The following is a 12,881-nucleotide window of genomic DNA, read 5'->3' as shown; positions in this document are numbered from 1 at the left end:
GCCGCCTCATGAGAAGAGTTGACTCATTGGAAAAGACTCTGATGCTGGCAGGGATTGGGGGCAGGAGGAGAAGGGGACGACAGAGGATGAGATGGCTGGATGGCATCACTGACTCGATTGACGCGAGTCTGAGTGAACTCCGGGAGTTGGTGATGGACAGGGAGGCCTGGCGTGCTGTGATTCATGGCGTTGCAAAGAGTCGGACACGACTGAGCGACTGAACTGAACTGAACTGAACTGGATGCTATGTGGCATCTGATAGTTAAAGATCGCAAGCAATCTTTTTTCTTTCTTTCTTTCTTTGGCTGCATTGGTTCTTAGTTGCAGCATGTGGGATCTTTGATCTTTGTTGCAGCATGCAGGATCTTTAGTTGTGATAGCTTATGGTGAATGCTGTCAGATTCGTGATCTCCAAAGAAGATTCAGCTTCGAGATCAGGGGCCAGGCTTGATTAGTCAGAGCTTTTGTGTGGCAGAAGGATAGAAAAAGCTTCTGACATAGACATCAGAAGGGGGACAGAGTGCCCCTCTCACTAGTCTTAGCAAGGGAGCTATATACTTTTTCAAACGGTTGTTACAGTAAATCAAAAGACTGTCTCAAGGTTGTAAGGGTCTTACCAGACCCACTCCCACAGTTTACACTTTAAGATGACAGGATTTGAACTAATAATAGAAAGATCTTACCAGACTCACTCCCAAAGATATCAAGATTAGTCAGAAGATTTCTAAGAAGAAGAAACAGTCCTCAAGCAGGATACATTGTTGTTATATAATCCTTGAAGGTAAAGGTGAAAGTGAAGTCGCTCAGTCATGTCCAACTCTTTGCAACCCCACAGACTGTAGCCTACCAGGCTCTTCCATCCATGGGATTTTCTAGGCAAGAGTACTTGAGTGGGTTGCCATTTCCTTCTCCAGAGGATCTACAGAGTTTAAGATGAGTTGTTTTGTTGTGTAATCATCAGCTCTGGGCTTAAAGAAAAAAAAAATTATGTGACTAAGACTAAGGAATGTAGAAAAAAGTTTGTCCTTTTCTTCTCCTTGAGAGCCCCAGACCCTCTTCTCTTTCTCAGGGACCCCAGACTTCTTGTCAACCTACCTAAGAATTAACTCTCTCAGTTGCAGCATGTGGGATCTAGTTCCCTGACCAAGGATTGAACCCGGACTCCCTGCATTGGGAGCATGGAGTCTTAGCCAATGGACCACCAGGGAAGTCCCTAAAGGTCTCAGGTGATCTTAAGTTCTGCTTCTTAATTTTAACATGCACACAAATTACCTGGGATCTTGTTAAAGTGGAGATTCTGATTCATCATGTCTTGGGTGGGGCCTGACAGTCTGCATTTCTTTTGCTGATGATCTGCATTCTCACAGTTTGAGTGGTGGCGCTCTTAACATTCAGTTGTGTTGCCTGATTTGTAGACGGTCAAAAGGTGGATTCATCTGTGAACAGTGGAACTTTCTGCAGGGATGGTGGAAATGGAGAAGCTTCACCATGAGAAAGTAAGACTCCTTGGCTGAGACACCTAGGGCCCTTTGGGACTGGTCTGGAAGGCAGAGTCATAACTATGAGGCCACTAGGGTAGACCTTGTTGTTATTTACCTTTAAGGGAATTTCTGATGCTGCCACCAGTTTCTTCCTCACACCACCAAGTATTGATTCAGCTAGAAAATCCATTAGTAACAGTGGAGTTGATAATAGAACAGCAGATAAAGTCAGAGAGCTCTGAAAACAGCATGCTCTCAGTGTGAAATTTGTTTAGACCTATATAGAATAGGGTCTTTTCATAGAAAGTTTCAAGTTTGAAATTTGATTATGGGCCAGTTCATCATTGCTTAATGTTCTCCTCTTTTTCTTTGTTCACTTACTCATTGTCATGTAATGATAACCTGGATGTCTCTGAGTCTTCACTGTCTTATAGGTATAAAAGACAGTCGCATAGGTTAGGCTGCAGTTTGCTCCCTTGATGTTATTCATTATTATGAACAGGTGCTTTGTCTCTATTTTAAGGCCCCCTGATTTTTCTACTGGTTCTCAGAGGAGCCCCAGGCCTTGTCTTCTCTCATTTCCGGTGTTTATGTGGGTCATTGCCTGCCTTTCCATCATTCAGCAATAGACCCCAATGGCTGCTCCATCTCAGTTCCTCATGACACCACCCACTCCATGCTGGCTGTGGCCTCCGCATCCTTGGACTGAAGCCTCCAGCCCCCTTATGAGCCTCATCTGGGAAGTATCAAGAGTAGTAGCGAAGACAATTGTCTCTATAGACAGAACCCCACATCTCAGATGTGTGATTTGGGCAAGTTATTTAACCACTCTAAACCTTAAATTTCTTCCCTGTAAAATGAGAATAACTAGATTTCTGTAATCTCAAGATTTTGAGAAAATAAGGTAATCCCCTTAAGCTCCCAACACTTCATTCCTGGCACATAGAAAATTCTCAATAAATGCTCACCATTATTCTCACCACTTCTCTCTGTATTGTTATAATACCAGTTTGGACGAGCTTCATTTTTATTTCACCACAGCACAGCTGAGACCAGTTGATAAGGTTTCCATGACATGGCTGATGTCTCAGGGATAACTGAAGGGATTAAAATCTGGGAAAGTACAACTGCTCTCTAATACAAAGGCCCAGAGATAATACAACCAAGTGCATTCTTCTGGAGTCCCTTCCAAGTGCCTCCTTGCATTCCTACTGGTGACTGTCTTTCTGGGTCAGAAGATATCCTCCCTGCACATTCAGAAGAGTGTCCTTGAGCCTATCTAGACTCCTTTGAGTTCAGACTCAGAGGTCAATTTTGCATTCTCAGGTTCATTTTCTTTTCTACTCCTTTAGAAGGGAAGCTTTTTCCTACTCAGGAGTATCACCTTACCTTGAAATGAGGACCAATGTCTCTTTCCCTTCCCAGTCTTGCTCCAGGATTCACTTTCTTTTTTGTGCGGTGGATAAGCCAACCCTGGACCAGTCATTATTCAGTCTCTATTAAGGTTCGTGTGGTGATAATCACTCATAATAATAATAACAATAGCAGTTAAATTTTCTCATGTTTTCTTCACCCTTCTGCCCCTGAAATATTTGTAAAATATGTTTCTTTTTTTTTAAGGAACCTCTATACTATTCTTCATAGTGGTTGTATCAATTTACATTCACACCAACAGTGTAGCAGGGTTCTCTTTTCTCCACATCCTCTCTAGCATTTATTGTTTATAGGTTTTTTTGATGATTGCCATTCTGACCACTGTGAAGTGATACCTCAGTGTGGTTTTGATTTGCATTTCACTAAATATTAATAACCAGAGTAGGAAATGGCAACCCACTCTGGTATTCTTGCCTGGAAAATTCCACGGACAGAGGAGCATGATGGGCTGGCTACAGTCCATGGCATCATAAAGAGTTGGACACGACTGAGCAACTGAGCACAGCACAATTTTAGTAATTAGTGATGTTGAGCATCTTTTCATATGCCTCTTGGCCTAATACAGTATTAGAAAGCAAACTATACACCAGTTTAAAAAAAAGACAAAATGGGAAAAAGGACACTAGTTATTTGAATTTAAATGTTTCACAATATGTTACTCTTAACAAAATGTAAAGTCAAAATATATAGAGAGTCAAAAAATTAAGTAAAATACCATATGTTTCACCCTTAAAAAAGTAAAAAAAAAGGTCTTCTTATTTCACTTTCTGCTTCAAAGTAGTTGTTGTCCACCCCCATCCCTGGCACTTAGGATACAAAATATATATTAACACATGAGGCTCTTTGTATGTGCTGGTCTTCTGAAATACCCTCTGCTCCTTTGCTTTCTCAGAAAAGAACACTCAACCTTCACGGCCAAGCTTAAATCTGACTTCCTCTCTGGATTCTTTCTAGAACCTGGCACCCATGTCCCCAGGCATCAATCAGGTTCCCTCCTCCAGGCCCCAATGACAGTCTGTACATTTCTTCACCACCTCACGTCATACAATACTTCACTTCCAGTTCTGCCTCCCTCTTTTAAAGGGAGCTCTATTAAAGCACAATCTCTAATCACATGAGTGGCCAGTGAATTTACCTTTAATTTATTGAGTTCTTTTTCATCTACTTTTTTCTCTGATCCTTGGAGAAGGTCTGCGAGATACATAGGGCAAGTATTGCATGATCTCTGCTTTATAATATGAGAAAAAGAGTCCATAGCCACCCCATCTATGTGAGGGAAAAGGGAAGTAAACAGAGCCTGAGTTCTTTGGACTTTAATTCCATTGCCCCCTTTCACTACTTTTTATTGCTTCCTTTTAACAGAAACCAAACCTTGGTAGGAAAAGGATAAGGTCCCCAGGAAGACAAGACCTGGACCCAGGAAGGGGAGATGGCAACATGCAGAGAAACCACACCTGCAGAATTAGGAGGACTCAAAGGTAAGACGGAGTTGCGTGTGATGAGAGCTCTGGGTGTGTTGTTCGCTGACTGGCTTTCAGACCTGAGGGAAGCCGCTCTTTGACTCAAACAAAGTGGATAGGAATGAGAGTGGGAGACACCACAGCAGTTTACACTTAGAATCCGGTCTCTAGCATCGCCTTGCAGAGTGTCCATCATTCCTTTTCAGCCACCCTCTGGATTGCTCTAAGTGACCAATAATTTTGTTAAAGTCTTCAACTGCTGGTAAGAGTCCTTTTTAGAGCTAAAAGCAAAACAAACAAACATGAAGCCCTACGGAGCTGAGAATAAGCTCTGGAGAGAGTGAGAGCATTGGAAATAGTTACTGGCCTGAGGAAGGAGATCACAATGTACCTTGTCTCCAACCCCAGGAGCTTGTCTCCTCAGCCACTCGCAAGTGCTGCGGCCGGTCTGAGCTTGGTGGGAGTTGGGGGGAGGGAGGTGCGGGGGAGGGGGTGGTTCAGGGGAGACGCTCGGGACAGGAGGGCTCAGAGCTATTTCAGACTCAAGGCCAACAGCCACGGAGACCTTGAGTTATGTCACCAAAACTGTCTGGACTTGAGGGCCCTGAAGCCAAATGCGGTTTCCAGAAAAAGGATCCGTCGCACATTTGGAAGCCCATCAACCGAATGTTGTCTCATCACTCTTATGCTTGAGATCTTTTCATTTGTGAAAAGCATATTATTTTGCTTAATTATGGGCTTTGAGGAGATGGCATAGAACAGCGGAAAAAGCATGAGCTGGGAGTCAGGAAGACCTGGGTCTGAATCATGGCTCTGCGGTCCACCAGCTGCCGGGCTCTGACTGGGGGCACCTCAGTCTCCTCGTTGTGAACTGAGAACATTCTTGTAATAATTACCCATCTCACAGGAGAGCTGTTAGGTTTAGATGGTTAATGTGTGTTGAGAGTCATATTGTGCTGCCGTTCAGATATTTAACGATCAGCAGCTATGATGAAGAAAGTGTCTTTTAACATAGTGACATTTGGCAAATGAGATTTCATTTTCACTCCAGAGGCGTGTATATGGTGGTGTGTTTTCTATATATATATGACTTCCTTCTGCTTGCAAAATGCTGTTTATATGAAATTACATTTCCCAGAAAGGTAGTACTGCTATTATTCACTATCAAAATACCTCTCCAAATTCACATTTCCTAGGAAGTTGTCTCAGATGGAGCCTATTGGTGCCCTACTGATGCTTTTTTTTTTTTTCAGAACTTGGATATTTCACTTTTTAATTAATTTTATTGGAGTATAGTTGTTTACAATGTTGTGTTAGTTTCTACTGTATAGCAAAGTGAATCAGCCATATGTGTACATTTATCCTGTCTTTTCTTGATTTCCTCCTGTTTAGGTCACCACAGATCACTCAGTAGAATTCCCTGTACTATATAGTAGGTTCTCATTAGTTATATTTTATACACAGTATCAATAGTGCATATATGTCAGTCCTAATTCCTCCGACCCCTTTTCCCCCAAATGTGTCCATATGTTTGTTCTTTACATCTGTGTTTCTATTTCTGCCTTGCAAGTAAGATCATCTATACCATTTTTCTAGATCACACATATATGCATTAATATATGATATTTGTTTTTCTCTATCTGACTTACCTCACTCTGTATGACAGAGTGATAATTCATTTTAAAATATTTATAGTTTATTTTGGAATCATCTATGGCATGACTGATTATCCTTTTCTTTAAAAAGGGTCACATTCAGAAAGGAGGTAAGATCAGAAGCCTTTATCTGCAAAACTCAAGTCACTTACTACCTGATACTTGTCTCTCTATCTCAAGTATGGGGGTAATTATTTGACCTATGTGTTTTACAGTTTTTTTGTATTTTTTCCCCTGGGGGGGGGGGGCGGGAAATCAAACGAACTCATAAATGGTAAAGAATTTTAAAATTATAAAAGATATAAAAATTTAATTTACAATGTGATTTTTGCTATAGATCCCTTTGAGCATATAGGAAAATTCTCTGTGCCAAGGCCACCTGACTGATGCTATTGACTGCTTCATGCCTGGGTGTCACCTTGAGGTTACTTAGCACCTCTCTTTGCCACCGGATGTTAGGAGATTGAGTAACTTTCTTGAGTAATTGTTTCCTCTGACTCACATTCCTTGGAGTCCCCATAGTGACAGTGTACCACCTAGGGTGAGCAAGGAATTTCCTCTCTATGGTTGTTTAAGGACTAGCCCCAAACTTTCAACTTAGTCTTTGTTTAACATGTCTCCCAGTACTACCTACCTGAATAGCCACAGAACAAATCTGTGCAGAAGCCAGATTTGGGCTTGCTGATATGTATTTTGAGTATATTTTCTGGGAAGCACAGAGTCTCCACTCCTCTAATGAGATTCTCCTTAATGAGATACTCATCTCTCCTTAAGGACCTAATTAAGGTGGAAGATCATAGTTACTACATGACACTTATTGTTGTTTTGTTGTTACTTAGTTGCGAAGTTGTATCTGACTGTTTTGTGACCCCATGAACTGTAGCCTGCCAGGCTCCCCTGTCCATGGGATTTCCCAGGCAAGAATACCGTGCGTTGCCATTTCCTTCTCCAGGGGATCTTCCCAACTCAGGGAAGGAACCCACATCTCCTGCATTGGGAAGCAAATTCTTTGCCACTGAGCTGCCAGGGAAGCTAGTAAGTGCCAATAAATAATCCAGAGATAGTTATAGGTGTACTTGACTATCTTCTTTTCCTTACTTTACCTATTTCTTGTTTCTTCTTCTTTTTTTAACCCCTTCCCTCTTTTATTCTCCCTGCACTACATTGTCTCCCAATCAATAGACTCACTATGGCATTCTTAGGTATATGTTACTACTTGCATTAGAAGTTCAGTCAGTGCCCTGTGGAGGGTTCTGCATCCACTAATTCAACCAACTGCGATTTTTTTAAGATTTTATTTTTTGTGATGTGGACCATTTTTAAAGTCTTTATTGAATTTGTTACAATGTTGCTTCTGTTTTATGTTTTGTTTTTTTTGGCCATGAGGTTTGTGGGTATTTCCAACGAGTCCATTCTAAAGGAGATCAACCCTAGGCGTTCTTTGGAAGGAATGATGCTAAAGCTGAAACTGCAATACTTTGGCCACCTCATGCGAAGAGTTGACTCATTGGAAAAACTCTGATGCTGGGAGGGATTGGGGGCAGGAGGAAAAGGGGATGACAGAGGATGAGATGGCTGGATGGCATCACTGACTCGATGAATATGAGTCTGAGTGAACTCTGGGAGTTGGTAATGGACAAGGAGGCCTGGCGTGCTGAGATTCATGGGGTTGCAAAAAGTCGGACACGACTGAGCAACTGAACTGAACTGAACTGACCTAGCTCCCCAACCAGGGATAAAATTCACACCCCTTGCATTAGAAGGCAAAGTCCTAACCACTGGATCACCAGGGAAGTCCCCCAGGTGTGATTTTAATCTGTATTTGGCTGAATCCACTGCACTGTTGGTTGAATTCATAGATGCAGACCCACAGATACCAAAGGGTAAATGTGCTATGCCATATTATGTTGATAAGGGATTTGAGAGCCTTGGATTTTGACATCTGTGGGGTTCCTGGAAGCAATTTCCTGTGGCTACTGATATGTGACTATACCCAGAGCACAACTGTAAACTCTTAGTCCAGGTTCTAGATTCTCATCCCTTGCTGTGTATTGCTATTACCTGGAAAACTAGAAAACCCTGATGCCTTGGTCCCAGTCGAGTTTGCATCTCTAGGGGGGTAGGCCCTGGGCCTGGTATTTTTAAAAAGCTTCCACAATGATTCTAACATGCATCCAGATTACCCTGGTTAAAGATACTTGGAAAGCGAAGATATGACAAGGCTATACTAAAAATAAAATAAGATTTATGGCTCGAAGAGCTGCAATCATGTGGTTTGGCCACACTTGCTTGTTTCCTATCCATCAAATAACAAGTGTTTTTTTTGAGGACCACAAAAAGAGGGGCTGGTCATGCCCAGGCAAACCCTGTAGCTTGTAGTTTCCGAGATAAGGTGAATGGCCATGAAACACTCTTAGAGCTAGTATTGATTGGGAACACACTCTGAGTCATGTGCTACACTAGACACTTTTCATGCATTATATCATTGAATGTTCTTAACAGCCCTGAAAGGCATTATTATTCTTCCCAGTTTCCAAATAAAGAAACATATAGATACCAGGTGATTGCTTAAATAGCTTAAGAGCTGGCCACTAATTAGAAGTGGAGCCAAAAACTTGAATTTGACTGCTGTCTTCTTTTTAAGTTCACTGCAGCAGTAATTCCCAATCTTGGCTGCCTTATTAGAGCCATTGGAGGAGCTTTGTGGAAAAAAAGCAAAAAAGAATCCTTTGCTCAGGTTAACACCTGGACCAGTTTAATCCATGTCTCTTAAGAATGGGATCCAGACATTAATAGTTTTTAAAGTATCACAAGTGACTCAAATGAAGTGAAGTGAAAGTCGCTCAGTCATGTCAGACTCTTTGTGACCCCATGGTCTATTCTGTCCATGGAATTCTCCAGGTCAAAATACTGGAGTGGGTAGCCTTTCCCTTCTCCAGGGGATCTTCCCAGCCCAGGGATCCAACCCAGGTCTCCCGCATTGCAGGCAGATTCTTTACCAGCTGAAGCACAAGGGAAGCCCACAAGTGACTCAAATTACTGCTAGTTACTGGAGTGTTTAGCAGAGATTGATCTGATAGTTTTGTGAAAGAAGGATTGAAGTCAGCGAAGCGGTTACTAGGCAGATCATTCAGGAAGTTGGACAACTTAGGCTTCTTTGGGTCTGAATTCTGAGTGGCAATGCTAGTAGTAGAAATGGAAAGGAGGGAATGAATCCAGGAAACCTGGAAAAGAAAACCAGCTCTAGGGAAATTAACCTACCTGAGAAGGACAAAGGAAACACAGAGTCAAAGACAACTTCAGGTTTTTAAGTGTGGCAGGCTTAAAGGGTGGTTGATGGTGCCCATGGCAGAATTGAGATGCTAGGAAAGAAAACAAGTTTGAAGAGTAGGGTCAGGTAAGGTAGGCTATATAATAAAGAATTTTACGGACTTTGTCCCAGGAGACTAAATCTTTGTACTGTCCTAACTGATGAAGAGTATCATTTTTATGCTTATAATGGGTTGCCCAAGAAGTTCATTTGAGTTTTTCCTTACCATCTTACCAAAAACCCAATAAACTTTTGGCCAACCCAATATAATCACAAATGTTAGGCTCCTAGATAATTTTAGCATAGAGGCTGGTTGTAAGATCAACCAACCATGTTGATTAGTGTTGTGACTTTGAGCTATCTTGACCTCTGGGACATGAAGAGGGCTGGAAACTGAGTTCAGTCAATCCTGCTCATGTAATGAAACCCCGATAAAAACTCTGGACACTGGAGCTGCCTAGCTGGTAAACACCTTATTCATGTGCTGAGAGGGTGATGCATCTGATTCCACAGGGAGAAGGCATGGTCCTCCCAGGACTCTTGTAGATCTTGCCCCTAGGAGTATTCTTTATAATAAACTATGATCATAAGTATATTTCTTTCCTGAGTTCTGTAAGTTATTCTGGCAAATTATCAAGCCTGAGGAGGTTGTAGGAACCCATTCTTAATAGCCAGTGAGAAGTGTGAGTGGCCTGGGGACTCCCTAAAACGTGTGGCTAGTGGATGCCTCTGAAGCCAGGTCAGTCTTGTGGAGGACCTTTCCCCATAATCTATGAGGTCTGTGCTACCTCTGGCTAGTTAACATCAGAACTGAATTTCAAGACTTCCTTGATGGTCCAGTGGTTAAGAATCTGCCTGCCAATGCAGGAGACATGTGTTCAATCCCTGGTCCAAGAAGATTCACACACTGCAGAGCAACTAAGCCCATGTGCCACAACTCCTGAAGCCTGCCCGCCTAAAGCCCGTGCTCTGTAATAAGAGGAGCCACCGCAATGAGAAGCCCGCATACCACAACCAGAGAGTAGCCCGCGCTTGCTGCAACTAAAGAGAAAGCCCAAGCACCAAAGACCCGGTGCAGCCCAAAATCAATCAATCAATTAAAAAAGAATTTCTGTTCACCCACTTGGGCTGAAAACAGAACAAGTAGACACAAACACGACATAAATATCTGTGGCCAAACTCAAAATTGCATGAAACCAGTTTGCCCTCCACACTAGGGCAAGAAAATGCAGGAAATGCTAAATACAGCTTTTAAATGCCCACTTCTTGATTCTTAACTGACTGCTCTCTGACTTCCCCAAATCTCTTTGGATCAGTATGATAAAATGAAATATCAAGAGTTTGAAAGACAAAATGGAGCTTAAAATCTATCTCTGTTACTCCCTTGCTATGAAATAGTGGGCATACAACTTATTCTCTTTTGGCCCTGGCCTTTTATCATTCAAATGGGAATATTAAGGGCTAATTTGTAAAGCCGTTAAGGGAATGAACATAAAAAGATAAGATCTTGGCAAATGACGGATGCCCAGTGATTGCTATTTTCTTCTGTCCTTTAAGATTATTTCCAATTGGAATCATTCTTTGAGAGAGATTTTCTTTTATCCAGATTCATCAAAAGGAAGTCAGAGTGACTGATGTGGCTCCCCTGAACACTCAAAGACCTGTCTGACTTTGTGGCAATAGGCTAACTCAGCCTGTCAGATGTCAGTGACTGGGTAGAGATTTGTCTTTAAAGAGGGTCTTCCCATAATTGTCCACCATCTCTGCTGAGCACATGAACAGAGAACATCTCCAGGGTATTTGCATCTGCTCTCTCCATGGTGCCTGCAGTGCCGCGTGTGGCATTTCTCACTAACTGTCTGAGTTGCAGGTGCTCTGTGTCTGTACTCTGCACGGCAGCGCTGTCATAAGCAGTCCAAAACTTCAGTGAAGCCCAGAAAGCCTAGGGCTCAAAGTAAAAGCCAGGCCTATGGATACCTATGTGTCTCCTTAACTGCCTTCTCTTGACCGGCCTCTCTTCCATTTTGGGGGTGAAGTGGTCACAACTCTGAACCAAATCATCAGCATAGTTTTCTGGAGGAATGATCCTTTCTCATTTCCCTGGTCAAATGATTTCATTTCCCTGATCAAAATGATCACACAAAATGATTGGGACCCATCCTTTGTGTGAAGTTTTAAAAAACACTTGTATGCTCTGCCATGTACTGTGTTAGAAATTTACATGGGATATCCAGATAAGTTTCTAAGGTTTTAGTCTATGGATTATGCAGACAGAGAGGCTGAGCCCTAAAACAATCACACTGCTTAAGAGAAGAGACAGGATTTATTTATTTTTTTCACAAATATTCGTAGAAGCTTTATTCTAATAGTCTCAAACTGAAAACAAGCTGTGGAACCTATAAGATCTTTTTTTTTTTTTTTAACACAATCACACAAGGGAAAAAACCTTTTAATATTCAACACTTCATGCATTCTACTACACCTATTCAAACATCCTTCAGTTAGTCAAGAAATGAACTAAAAGTAGAACACAAGATGACAGATGGCACAAAATTAGTGTGCACTAACTAAAACAAGATTGAGGGCAAGAGGAGAAAGGGGTGACAGAGAATGAGATGGTTGGATGGCATCACCGACTTCATGGACCTGAGCTTGAGCAAACTCCAAGAGATAGCGAAGGACGGGGAAGCCTGGCGTGCTGCAGTCCATGGGGTTGCAACTGAGTTTAGTTGCTAAACTGAACAACAATCACTAAGACAACATGTATATTTCCGCTGAAGTAAATACACTCATCATACATATTATTAAACTGTTGGATATAATTCCTAAAATATTATATACACACATTGAATATTAAAATATTTAAAATCAGGTGTGTCTTACTTTAAAGCCCCTTCCCTTTACTGAAGGTTTATTAACTCACATGGGCCTGCTTCTGAGAAAGATGGCTACTTATTTTGAAGTGGAATCATCTCATATTTATTCTCAGATTCCATAAAGTTTTATTTTTTATAGAAACTTTATTATGAAATTCTTTATTCTCTAAATGTGGCTTAGTCAATAGAGGCTATTTTCAATAATCAAGAAAAGATGTAGTACCAGTTATACCCAAGTGTGAGTGGGCAGGCTTTAGGGTTTTTTAATACCCAGTTTCAACTTCATAGTTTGGGTTTAAACAGAAATTTATTCTGGAGGCTTTAGCAAAGCTGCTTCTCTTGCCATCTCCTCTTAGTAAGCAAATCCTGGATGCTTTCCTCACCATGAGTGCTTAATGGCAGAATACATCATGTCATCATCCAAGGCAGAGTTTTTTGAGTGGCATATTCTCCTGGCAGGAGGAAAAAATCTGATCCAGGTGCCACAAAAAAACAGATGGAATTTTCCATGCAAAACTATTAGTCTTGGATTGCTGGCTAGTGAATTCTGTTTTTCAAAAGTATGACTTTGGACTCTTACTGTCATCCTATTTCAGGAGTGACGTTTGGCATCTTGAGCTAAAATCCAAAGGTGTAATTGAGATAGATCAGTGGTAGGAAGTAGA

General features: G+C 41.6%; 1 protein-coding gene across 1 annotated transcript in view; it reads left to right on the top strand.

Moving 5' to 3' along the window:
- COLEC10 (collectin subfamily member 10) overlaps window positions 1–12,881 on the top strand; it is a 531,893-nt gene that overhangs the window by 295,612 nt on the left and 223,400 nt on the right. Inside the window, exons 4-5 of the mRNA XM_069601094.1 lie at window positions 1,416–1,496; window positions 4,278–4,393. The gene's annotated coding sequence lies outside the window, so the exon portion shown is untranslated. The remainder of the gene's footprint in view (window positions 1–1,415; window positions 1,497–4,277; window positions 4,394–12,881) is intronic.

Source organism: Ovis canadensis, chromosome 9 (assembly GCF_042477335.2).
Source record: "Ovis canadensis isolate MfBH-ARS-UI-01 breed Bighorn chromosome 9, ARS-UI_OviCan_v2, whole genome shotgun sequence".
Lineage (NCBI taxonomy): Eukaryota > Metazoa > Chordata > Mammalia > Artiodactyla > Bovidae > Ovis > Ovis canadensis.
The sequence above is the reverse complement of the archived record's forward strand: the minus strand, read 5'-3'. Positions and strand labels throughout refer to the sequence as shown.